Source organism: Crassostrea angulata, chromosome 8 (assembly GCF_025612915.1).
Source record: "Crassostrea angulata isolate pt1a10 chromosome 8, ASM2561291v2, whole genome shotgun sequence".
Classification (NCBI taxonomy): Eukaryota; Metazoa; Mollusca; class Bivalvia; order Ostreida; family Ostreidae; genus Magallana; species Magallana angulata.
The window spans coordinates 32,686,617-32,700,902 of NC_069118.1; positions in this window are offsets into that span (position 1 = coordinate 32,686,617).

A 14,286-nucleotide genomic window follows, 5' to 3' on the forward strand; every position below is an offset into this window, starting at 1 on the left:
TTGGTATACTTTTTGCAACTGAAATTTAACGGCCATGGGTTTACTTTCTGCAAAAAGTAAGCAATGAAATCTTGATTAATTGAATCTACATTCAATCCGCATAGGTAACACATCACATTTACATACGTTTCATTAAATTCACTTAATCCATCGACGGGATATGCTCGATAAAAATCGGAATTATTTCTTTGTAAGCAAAAACTCTTAAATCTGTTAGTAAACGGGCAACCGTCTATAACACGAAATTCATTTGGAAAGTAATTTTCTGTTCCTGGGTAACTTTTGCTTATGCAAGTCCAGCTTTGTTGTAGAGCAAAGTCTTCACAACATTCTGAGGTACACCCTACACTGCAGGAACAATTTCTTTGTAAAAGGTGCGTGTACGCTGGCAGTAAACCTAGTGTGCAGGTACCATGTTTTGTTACAGCGAAACTAGTGTATATTAAATTATTAATATTTATTGAATAAGAGGCAGTTGAGCGATCAATGTCGGATGGAATCACAAATTTGTAGTGTTTATCAATTAATTTCGAACAAAAATGTCGATTTGTTGGGAAGTTTACAATATCATCATTCAATGTCTGTCCTTGTTTATTTAAGAATGTAGTGGAAACTGTTTCTTCTTTTTCAGTTGTTAAAACCATGGAACCTGATTCAATATCTGCTTTCTGAAAATAGTTAATAAAGTGCTGCACACTTAATTTAAAAAACACAGTTGTGTCAAAAGGCATTGACTCGTTTTCAAGATAATTCTCAGATATGTAATATAAAGGTACGTCTTCAAACTTGTCTTCAAGAATATCATTGCAACCAAAACAAAAGTAATTCTTATAGGGAAACGATGCTTCTATACTAGGATTATTTAAACACAACTCAGTTTGTGGGTTTAAATATGTACAGTTATCTATGAACGAATTTTGTATGAATTCGGGAGGGTTACACATAGCGCAAAAAATGTTCTTGAAGATTCCATAAAACGCTTCATACGCACTAATACAGGCTTTCTCAATTTGGTAGTCATAATGTTTCCATGTCCCAGTAACATTGCAAGACGATATCATGTTATCGTAGTGTATAGGACAAAGGGGCGTGTAAAACCATTTGAGTGAGAAATCTAATCTGCACAATTTCGTCTTTACAGCGTTGAAAAATTCATCGTACGATGAAACAAAGTTAAAATCTTTCAATTCCGGACAAAGTACACTCATGCTAAATTCTTCGTAATCAAATTCATTATTGCAAATTGAGCAATACTTATTCTGATACACTCGATGTGATTCTTGACCACGAACTGGTGGGTTATTCAAATGGTCTATTTCCGATCGGATCATTGTGCAATTTTCGAGAAGGCTTTCATTTGCGTTTAATGGACATGAAGCAATAACCTCGGTCAGCTCTTGTATGTCCGATGAAATAACACTAAGATCCTTACACTGTAAGTAACCGTATTGGAAGTAATAATTAGGACAGCAATCTCTTAATAATTTTCCATCAAAGCAATTTGGATAGCAGTAACAGTCAGGACACTTTTTTGGAATACTCAGTACACCTGGAATTTTCAGTGACTGGAGAATTGTCTTATCGCAAACTATGTCAGTTCCACAAAACAAGATGCTTTGTAAAATAATATGCGTAACATTGAAAGCAGGGGGTTGCATATCCTGGGTTTCTTCCTCTTCTTGTACACTGTTAAGCGTGTTGGTATTCACAGTAAGACATGCACATATTGCATATACAAAAGTATTCTTCAACATTTTGTTGTTTATAAAGAAAAAACCAAAAAGCAATATCGACTTTAGAATATCTGATTCATCATTTGTAAAATTTAGACCTTTGAGGCTTATATATAGACTCCATATACTTACACTGATTGGCTAGCAGGATCTTCCGAAGAAAAAAACCCAACGATTTTATAAAAGATGCAGTATACACCTCAGCGTTACTCTATATATTGTATCACAACTCAGAAGAGGTTAAAATGTTTTTGGTTCTTTGTTGCATGTTGCCACGAATATCCGACTTCATTTGATACATGCATCATGCAGTTTCAATAGAAGATGCATAAAATCCATCATAATGTTTTGGGTTTTGCTCCGTGTGTTTGTTTTGTGTATGTGTGTTTTTGGGGTTTTTTTAACATCTGACTTACATTCCGTGTAATTAAAAACTAGGGGAACAAACTCCTTTAACGATATATTAAATCAATCTCAACAATTGATAATGAACTGAATAAGTATATATAATTATGTTTTTGTACTTTACTCTAACTGAAAGAAAACTATTGACACCTTGATGTTTTTTTGTTTCATCGTATCAAAGCATCGTTTAAAAATGAACAAATAATGAAGCCCGGTCCCCAGTATTAGAGCACATAACGTTAGATGGAAGAATAATGATTCAAGTCTAAGTCACTGTTTGACTTAAAATGAACCACAAATGTCAATCTACACTACAGCACGGTTCTTTTCCATGGTAGTCAAACTCATGTTTTGTCGTTCCTAAAAATATATAACCGGCAAGTCAAATATTAAACGGAAAAATGTAAAAAAAAAAAAAAAAATCTTGCTTTGTCCCCTACCGGAATCTTTTCATATTATCCTGTCATGACCTGGCTTGGATTTTCCGCAAATGTTCGATATAGTTTAAAAAATATTTGTACTTTGCAGGGAAGCATTAAATGATCAACAAACGATCAAGTTTGACTTGTAAAATAATTATATTATAATTATATTATAATCAAAAATCTAAAAATGTTGTTAATTTGAACAACTTGTTTTTTGCTCGGGTTCATGCCTAATAATTCAACTTTATAATCGTTCGACAAATGAATTTTCTATCATGCGAGGTATATAGAATATTAGATTTGCATACCTTTATACATGTAGATAACTTGCATAACTTAAATGATTGTTAAGAATATCTAATTTAATTAAAATCATCATTCTATAGGGGAAAAGACCCTATCCTTACCTGAAATATTCATTAAGAACCAAAAGCGATTTTCTTTAAAAAATTGATGCATGCAGGTAAAATATATTGCTTTATTAGATAATTGATGCAATATTCTAGAAATATTTTAAAATTATCAAAACAATAAGTGCTAGGGGAGATGTTGCAAAACACTTGGCAGTTTTATAGACTTTTTACAAAACTTCATTGCATTTGATGTTTAAAAAATGCTCCATGCGTAGTATATTACTATTTCAAAAAAACTCATCCCCCCTCAAAAAAACCGTACAAAAATGATATTAACAACAACGCAGTTAATAAAAAGGCCATTAAAAATCTCGCAATTTAAAAGTGATAAACTTTTTAAACTTATTAGAAAATAATTCATTCTATTGAATAAATAATTGTTTTTTTTTTATAATTACTACGATCGGGTTGGAACCAAAACTGCCATTTTGAAATTTATTATTATCAAACAAAATGTAATATTTTTAGGTGATAAATTTTTTGAAAAGTTTATGAAATATTCGAAACAACACGTAGGCAGTTTGCTTGGGATAATTAGACCAGAAGGCAAGAATTTAAAATGCTAAAAGAGGTAAGAGTCGAATCAAGTCCCTGAAAATATTGGAGACATATACCGATAATCTGTGATGAGTAGAGGTCAAATACGAAGATCACCGAAATACTACTATTGTATTGAGTTATCATTTCTAGAGGTTTAAAATCTCTAGCAAAATCTAAAGATACGAAGAGGGACAGAAAGAAATGATTTTTGGAATATTTTTTGTGGGTTTAAGCTTTAGATAGCTTACACACTTGTTGATATAAAGGAAATAAGACGTTTGCAAATACATAAAGGTATTTTAAATGTAGGTGTTGTATATTGTGTTTTTTGACAGGATTTGATGAAAAGTATATTTTTATTTAAATGTATCATTGATCTGCACTGATAGGTAGTGTATGATGTTTTAAATCACACAACTTTTGGCATCCCAACAAAACTCAGACAAAAATATGCATTTTAAACAAATTCTAAAAAAGGTCTAAAGAGCAGTTTTGAACAAGCAACTTATTTTTAAGAATACTTAAACGTATTGACATCGATTTGGGTTTTTTGCTTAAAAACTAAAATAGCAGAACTCTACCATCTGCTCCAAAATACATAGATACAAAATACACAAATATATAGACAAAAATACCTCTTTAGTGCTATGCTAAGCATATATGTACATACCCCTTTATCACGTTAACATTACAAAATAGATTAATCGTTCTTTATATAGATATAAATGTCATTATAATTGTTCGCTCTATAAAAGAATTTAAGATTTTTTCCCATAACACATAATTGGAATTAGTTTCAGAACTATCTATAGTTTTATGTTTGGTCTAAAGTTTTAAAGATTTTTTTCTGAAAGAAGATACAACCATGTTTCCTTATTTTGTATATAAGGAAGCAATATTTTATTTAAAAAGTGTTCATTGGTATAAAGAACTATATAATATGTTAGAAATAATTTGTAAGTAAAAATGTAGATGATTTTATTAAAAAAAAACGTAATATAACTAACGTGTTCTTAACCAACATTTTATAGGTATAAATTAATTAACATCAAACATAGAACTAGGTGGCAGGGGGCAGACTAGGTGGCAGGGGGCAGTTTTGCACAAAACATTTTAAATAAGGGGGCAGCATGAGGTTTAGCTGGTTTTTGAAAGTGTTTAAATTGCTAAAATAAATTATATTGTGTTCAGTTTGAGTTAGACATCAGTCTGCATCCCTCGTAAATATGATGCATTAAAATAGAATGTAATTTTTATAACAATATCAGTGACGATACATATAAAAAAAAACTTCAGTTGAAGAGTATGGAGTTGTAAATGTGAAACATTTAGTGCTGTTTTAATTTTTTTTTCATCAAATGATAAAAATAAAAATGTGTTCGAAAATGAAATGGTTATTTGTTAATCTTCAAGGAACTTTTTTCCGTGTTTAAAGTTGTTGACATAGAATTTCAACTCATTCAAAATATAATGGCCGCGAAATATTAAACTCCAATATTTTAATTCTTTTTGAGAGAGGTCTTAAGATACTACGGCGGCGACAGATATTAAGGCCTCAAAATATTGACCCCCTCTAATTTTTTAATTCCTATTTAAGAAGGGGTTAAAGATATTAGTATCTATTGAATATTAATTACTAATTTTAGTAATTATTAACGAAGACAACTCAGTTCTACGTACATATACAGACCCCCTTGTACTTTCCACTTCCGTCTCAAGTTTTTTAATATCGTTCAATTCGTTTATTGACTGTCGAATGGTGATCGGAAGGTGTAAAAACTGCGTTATTCTTCTCTTTTCCTTCGAATGGTACATGTAAGTAAGTACAGTACCGATCAGACCCAACCTAACCGAAAGTAGACCCCAACTAAAGCCTGGGTTTATTTTCTGGGTTTACTTTGGGTTTATTCCAGATTTACTAGCTAGAGTGGACCCATAGTAATACCAAAGTACATGTAAACCAAGAGTTGACACAGAGAGTAAACCCCGATCAGAAGTATTACCCTGAAAGCAAACACTACATATGTATTTGGAATATACACGGGGCTGTAATGTATAGGTACATGAAATAAGATGGAAAGATTATAAGAGACAGGTCTGATTCACACTTCAATGTGTACAGCAAAAGCAAATCCCGAGGAAACCCAAAGTAAATCCTGAGTGCACCTGATGTAAACCCCGAGTGGATGCATATTTTCAAAAAGCACACCCAGAGTAAACCCCAAGAAAACCCGAAAGTAAATCCAGGGTTTAGTTGGGGGCTGTTCTGGTGGTAGGTTGGTTCTTATCGGTACTGTAGGTAATTATACATGTACATTATGCATTTATATAAATGAAATGAACTCAGAGTATAGAGTACATGCAACTTTGTATTATTGTTAAACACCATCGTCACTTACCACGGTTACCATGTACGATTCTCTCCCATCTAGGAGAGAGCTATGCGTACTCTGGACCTTGCTTGCTTACAGAGAGAGAGAGAGAGAGAGAGAGAGAGAGAGAGAGAGAGAGAGAGAGAGAGAGATATTCATTGTTTAGATAAGTAATATTTATTGGGTGTAGATACCTTTTTCTGCATGGTATGTGTTGACAATTAAAACCGCCTGGAACACCCTCCTCCTCGGAAACTATATTATCACCTGGATCACCCCCCCTTCCACCCCTACAAAAGAGTTCTTGGATTTAATTTAATGTATTTAATATGAAACTGCTCAGTTTGATCAAGTTTGACTTGAAGGAGTAAAGACAACTTAAAGGGAGCGTAAATGCCACTTAACAATGATCAAAGGTGGCTTAAAAAAGTTTGAACATTAAAGATCTTTAAGCTCTACCTTTTAAGGTGACTTAAAGGTGGCTTTAAGATCGTATATCCTTTAAGATCCTATAAGCTACCTTTGATGACTTCCTTAAAGATGGTTTTCCCCCTGTGTTAAAGCATGCGCTTCAGGGGTATGATGGTACCACAACTGGAGATGGGTACATGTAATAATTTACGTAAGAAGTGAGAATTATATTTAAAAATATTGGGCCAGGAATAATGAAACTTGTGTGAAAGTATCCTAAAGAAATGAAGATTTAATTTTATTAGGATTATGATTTTTAATACCCATTTTGTGACTGTGTCTTAAAAGTATGTCTAAATGTAGTGGGCCAGGTTTACAGTTTACAGAGACATGAAGGTGGTTGTTCCCGTGAACAAATTCTGTGAAAAATCTAAGGGCTTCTCAGAAGACTTTACACCATGTACCAACCGAGTTTTGTCCCATCAATCTTTTTAAAATTGATATTTTTATATCTAATATTGATGTTTGAAAAAGTATTAAAAAAGTAAAAGAGTAATTTTTTTAAAAAATAATAGTATTATAAAATTCAGCTTTTCTTGCCAAATGGTATTTATGAAGATAACTTAATTTTTCTCAAATAATTTTTATGTAAAAAAAAACCAATTGCATTGTGACCACCACAATGCAATTGTTTTTTTTTTTTTACATAAAAATTATTTGAGAAAAATTAAGTTATCTTCATAAATACCATTTGGCAAGAAAAGCTGAATTTTATAATACTATTATTTTTAAAAAAAATTACTCTTTTACTTTTTTAATACTTTTTCAAACATCAATATTAGATATAAAAATATCAATTTTAAAAAGATTGATGGGACAAAACTCGGTTGGTACATGGTGTAAAGTCTTCTGAGAAGCCCTTAGATTTTTCACAGAATTTGTTCACGGGAACAACCACCTTCATGTCTCTGTAAACTGTAAACCTGGCCCACTACATTTAGACATACTTTTAAGACACAGTCACAAAATGGGTATTACATGTTTTGTATAATTGTCTTCATGAATCGATTTTATGCTGATTATTATCATAGTACAGTGAATAGAGTATCGGACGTATGAACTGCTTACCACGAGTAAGAATCCGCCTAAAACTGAACTTTATTTATTTTACAACGATTGATAAGCAAGTTCTGCAACTTATATTAATATCTCTCGTTGGCACGGATGTTAGCGCGAGGGGGTCATTTGTGTGGGAAGAAGCCGGAGTACCCGGAGAGAACCCACGTGTCCAAGCGGGCGACCGCCATACCCTATCACATACAACCACTGTCGATCACGAGGATCGAACTCGGGTCGCAGCGGTGACAAGCGAGTGCATCGTGCACTACGTTACTTGGACACCTCCGAATCCGCCTCATAATACTTATCAAAAATTGCAATTTATTTTCGCCTATTTGACTCATATACTTCTAATGCTTTATGCTATCTTTATAGTAAAATATTATTCTGCCGATTTGAAAAAACTGTTTTTAATGTGTAGCAAACCGTATTAACAATATTATCCATTTGTTGTATGCAGGTTTTTTTAAACGCTTTGGCTTCCTCAAAAGTACAAATAAAATGAATGCAGAGAACGATATTGAAAAATTAAACGGGTATGAACTTGCAATTGGTTTGGACAAAATTAATCTTTATAAGAAGTATTTCGGGCTGCACATGATTTGATCAAGTGACTAAGTTTATATCCGGTGAATTTTTTCATAACATTTCTCTAATTGTACTACTATAATAAACATGTACTGCCATATGTTCTAGATACATGTAATATACTTATATTATACTACATTACACTAATCTATCTATCTATCTATCTATCTATCTATCTATCTATCTATCTAACTATCTATCTATCTATCTCTCATATAGAGATTAAAAAAAATGTATCAGTTTTAGACTTTCTTAACATCGAATTTTTTCCATATTCCGAGACGAAACTTGTTAATATTTTTTAAGGTAAAGATTACTTGGATTAGCTATTTCATAATATTTCTCGTTTTATGGATCAGAGAATAAAGAATGTTACAAGATTTGCAATTTTCTTTCAAAGCTCATAAAGCGTAAACTTATTAGTATTTTGTTTTCAAATTCAATTTTGCTTAGTGAGTTATTAACTTAATCTCAATTTTAATTCCTAAAGTCCAATAGTTTGCCTGTTATGAAATCGTGATGGGTAATTTGATATCGTCAAAAGAAGAAAATTGTAAAATAATCAAAAATATAAAGTGCAAATAAAAAGAAAGGAAAACCTTATTACGAAAAACAAAACGCAAAACCAAAAAACCCACAAAAGGAAGAAGGATCGAAAAAACAAATGATCAAATTAAAAATACGTTAACTTGTGGTGTGAGCTTTTATTCACAATTTTAAATGAATTCAATATGATCTTAGTTGACAACTATTTAAATCATAAATTATACAGACCTGGGGTCAACTACTTTGAAATGTAATACATTGAATGACAATTACAATTACATTGAATTTCAATTGAATTGAAACTCTTTCCATTACAATTACCATTACTTTCATTTACAAAACTAATTAATAAAATTACAATTACATGTACTTTGCTAAAGTAAAGAATAACATTACACAATACAAGAAAAAAATGATACAAAGACAATTTTTGATAACAATTTATTTGCAGTTGCTTTTTAGTCTTACGTAAACATGCCAAAAAGAGTCTACGTTTAGTAAAAAGAATTGGTAATATTTGCTTGGGTTATTTTTGGAATTGAAATAATTGAACTACCAGTACATGTAATGAATAAATGTTACTGGTTTGATATCTCTTAATTCAGGTTTGGCAACCAGTAGGAAACACTCATTTTTCCAAGGATGGGGGAAAAGACTGGTATTTCTGGGGAATTACTCGCATTTGAAGAAAAACTAGGAAACGAAGTACAACTACATACTTCATCTGTTCGGATGTCGATAGCTGTTCACCTTGTTAACGAAGCAATGTCATTTTATCATTGTCTTTGACAACTTTGTTTTAACAACATTTGCCTACCCATTAATGTTTAGAGTATCTTCTTATAAAGTAAATTAAACGTTGTTTATTGCATTCTGTATTAGGACTTTAAACAGGTAAAGATGCAATCTATTCAATTATCAAAAAAAAATAATTCTTTGATATGTATGAAAAATGGACCCCCCAAAATTGTGAAAAATTAATGTGTGACTGTGTGACTTCCTCAGTATGCAAAACAATAAAAAGAAGCCAATTAGCCCCACCCAAAGTAAATATCTCCCCAAAACAGGAGCACATTACTGTCAAGAGTCAATTCCTTGCTACATTTTGTGGAATTTGATTGCTGCTGCCAACACCTACAGTAATTATAACAGGATTAATGTTTATTGTGTGCTTTAGATTATTATAAATCTAATTGGGTGAACAATGCGAGATTGAAATTCATATTCTGCTATAAGATGCGATAAAGAATAAAAAGAGCTGGTGAATTTAAGATTACAAATACTGGGAGTGAATTTTAAACATACTGAATTGTGTTTTAATGCCTACTGTTTACCTTTTATTACCTAAACACGTGTTTTAAAATGAATAAATGATACAAAATATATATCATTTGTGTTTCGTTGTAATTCCCAGTATTTCCCAGGTAAGAGAAAATCAGTGGTCTTTCATGGGACGGAAAATACCGCTATTTATCACTTGTAATTCGCAGCACCGGTATTTCCTGCCAACCATGTTTTAATCAGATTTAATTTAAATTATTAATTTTAATAAGATTAATTTAAAATTTGACATCTTTTTGTTTCATTGATTTCATTTTATACATTCTTACTAGAATTTTGAAATGTCTCTTTAAGTCTATAGATAGGCTAAATATAATTCAATGTGTTGAAAAGAAATGATCGTTACGAGCGTTTTTTATGGAAGTAAAGCTTTACGTTACAATACTTGTAATTGAAAAAAGTACATTGCACAATACACCCAATTACTTTTTAAAATGTATTGATTGCAACACACTACTTTTACAAATTACCACTACCCTAAGTTTGATTAAAAGTTACAATATTTTAAATTTAGTTCGATTTTGATAGAAATGTTATCTCTATAAGAGGAAAGTTTGCAACAAAAATTCTAGAATTTTAGAATGGAGATAACAATTCAAGACTAAATGTTTAATTTGAGCTTTTTCACTAACATCATCTCAAAAGTGCAATTTTTATGTATTTGGAATAGCAATTCGCAAATGCTGTGTTTGTATTCTCTTATATAATTTCAGATCAGTGGCTGACAATCAAAAAGAAAATCTGTGAAAAGAACTAAATATCTATTTTAAATGGCATGTCTAGAAATAATATTTTAATAATGATAGACCAATACACACTTTACAAAAGTTATGTCCCTTGGCCGCCATCTTTTGGGAAAACCCATTAATTTATAACAGTAGCCTTTGTAGTTAGGAGGGTTGAAACTTCGTCATTTGACATATGAAATCGGTTTCCTCTGGGAAGTTTGATTGACCCAAGTTGGGGCAACCCACACATCGAAGAAATAAATTAAATTCCAAGAGATTTTTTCACAGGACGCCAAAATATTTGGTTGCATAAAGAAGGGAAAAGGTGTTTTTTTCTCTTTTGACCTTTGGGTTGACCCCGAAAAGGCAACAACTCTTGCAAAGTGTGGATTGGACTATAAAAAATTCTGCTCAAAGTTGTTTTAATTTTGCACAAAAGTCACAATATCCTATTGGCGAGGATTTTTACGAAACTACTGAATCTGGAATTCTCTGACCTTAAAAAAGAATGCTTTTTGTTATAAGTAAAATTCTTGTAGACAGAAATTTGTTTATCTTGTTTAATTTTACTGTCAACATTATCAGAAAGCTAAAACTACAAATTTTTTAAAAATTATTTGTTGGGAAAAGAAAAACTATAGCATTTAGACATACAACTGAGAAAAAGGTCAGAAAAAGAGTTATTTCCCCTTAGAATAGATAAAATGTTTTGAAAAAAATGGAAATTTAGGATAAAATTAAGCTGCGAAGATATCTTGAACCTAACAGTATTTCTAATTACATCCATGTGATTATATTCACATAAAATATATGAAACTTTCTTGCACAAATTTTAAAGAATTCAAAGTTTATCAAAAAAGTATGACATCACAGAACACTGGATCTACTTTAAGCGTTGCAGTTGCAACCCCTAATGCTATAATTTCTTGTATTGATAGTTGACAACATCAACCGCTAATAATAAATCACCGCTTAATGATAGATTTTTGTCATCAAGCGTCGAAAATGCACAGCAGATCTAACGCTTAATATAACAAGCAAAAAGATACATGGTCAACCCCTAATGATACAAACATTTTTATTTTAAGCGTTGTAATTGCACTCTTAATGATATAATAACATACTAAAATGTAGAACTCTGGCCAATTTTTCTAGTAAAAAAAAAGACAAAAGAATAGATGAAAGGAAAGATAAATGGACAGAAATTTACGAATATTTTAAACCGTCGTTGGTTTTAAGGTATCTGTGGTTTTTTTTGTTTTTTTTTTAATGTTATTTTTTTTTATAGATTGTTTAAACCTGTGAAGTAAAAGGGTAAAAGTATCTAAATTGTCGCTCTAATTAACAATTCGGACAATGAATCATTTTACATGATTTGCTTAATGTGAAATAATTACCAATAATTATTTTCAAGGACGCAAAAAGTCATAGATAAAAAAAAAAGATCATGTACCGTTACATATATACCAATAGCTCAGACATCGGTTTACGCAAAAGAAGTGGCTGTTTTAATTAGCTTGTCAATGGATTATTAAATAATCTACGAGGCTTAAATATATACATGTATTATCTGGCGCTTGTCCTCCGATCACCCAATTTCTACTTCTAAACTTACTGACCACTGTTCATTGTACTTTTACATACCTGTTTACTTCTTATGGAAAGAGAGAACTATACCAGTCATTTTATATACACATTCCCTGTAATCCTATGTCCCATTTCATAGATATATCCTTGTATAACACTGTCATTCTTAGAACAATGACACAGCATGCCATTATTAATGAATGGACGCTGTTTTTCAACCTTGGTTGTCCCCTTTACTCTCTGTGCACTCTTTAAATTTACCTTCTGTACGCCAATGTCACATGTCCTCTAATTCCTCTTTATAATCGCAACTTCTCGAGCCTTTCCGACAGAGCTCAGAAAAACACGTCGAATGTATTTTATGTACATATGCGTTCATGACATCCCCCTCCCGCATTCTTTATAAAACGATATAAATTCAACACATTTTATGATCTGTCGAAGTGTGAGCTAGACTTCATTTAAATCAATAATATACCATAAAACACCACAGAATCGACTTATAATCTGTTTAACCGATAATTTGTTCAATGGGAAGCGACTCTATTTTGTATACACTATTACGTCCGGTACTGTTAATGCATTGTATCAACCTCTAATGATAAAACGCCGTTTAATGATAAAAATATCATTAAGCGTTGCAATTGTAACGCCTAATGCTATAAATTCAATTGCATTAATAGCTGATAACATCAACCGCTAATGATAAATTGCCGCTTAATGATAGAATTTTATCATAAAGCCTCGAAAATGCACAGCAGACCTACATGTACCGCTTAATAAAGCAGGCAAAAAGCTACATGATCAACCCTTAATAAAATAAACATTTTAATATTAAACATGCCATTTGCACTCTTAATAATAAAATAATATATCTAATTGTAGAACACTTGTCTGCATTATACTTGTATATAGCTAAATACTGTGTATACTCTTGTATTAGTTTTGCAATTAGTTTTATTTTAAAATATAATTGATCTTAATTGTAACAATTTAAGACAATATTCCACCCATAACAATGATTTCTTCCTAATTTAAGGAGATACAAAACACTGATCCTGTGACTATCATTGCTATGATGCTTTGATGTTCTTACTCTGTTATAACGTAATAATTGATTTGATTTTATTATGCTTTAATGCAATTTATCCATTATGACCTTAAACATGATTTGATAGATATTTTCCTCTATTTTATGGCATTAAAGTAGTCGTTGCACAATTTCTCAACTTTCTTTTTGAAATTCTACAAAATAAAATCATTATACATATAATGAATTTTATATCATATCAAAGAATAGCTGAACACGATCTTAAGTACTGTTTTAGAGAGACTGTAGAAATCTGAATATATTTTATTTGCTTGAAATGGAGAATTGTTTTTAAAAATCTAAAAAGGGGTAAAGTGTACTGCTTATCAAAGTATTTCTAATAAATGGTAATAAAGGTCGTGAAATTGTTGTTTATTATAGTGCACATTAGCAATGATAGATCTTATTTATAAAACAATTTGAGATATTTTTTAATGCCGCATTTTGATGAATTCTAGAGTCTAAAATGGTAATTTTGAAGCATGCGTGTTTTCATAATATTTTGGGCTCATCATAATTATATTTATTCTAACTATTTTAAGTATATTGCTAGTTTTTTGATATTTCATAAAATACCCCTTTAACGTCAGTGTATACATTTTTTAAACAGCAAAATAATTGATTTTGTAAAACGAAGTTAACAATTTCAATAAAACAAGGCGAGTAAGTGAAAAGAAATTGGTATATAATGTGGGTGATATCCTAATGCCTTTAAATTTGAAAAATAACAAATATATATTGCGGGAGCTGCATCATCCCTCTTCAAATGAATTTGACTCAGTGGATCTAAAGAAGATTCTTCAATAACACCCCTAATGTATTGTATCATATGATACAATATTGTAGATATTGTTGTATGATATTGCATGTAATCAGTTGATATGATATTGTAGAATATGATATTGTATTGTATCATGTGATACGATATTGAATCGTGTAATATGATATTGTATGATTTGATATAATATGATATGATAATGTATTACAT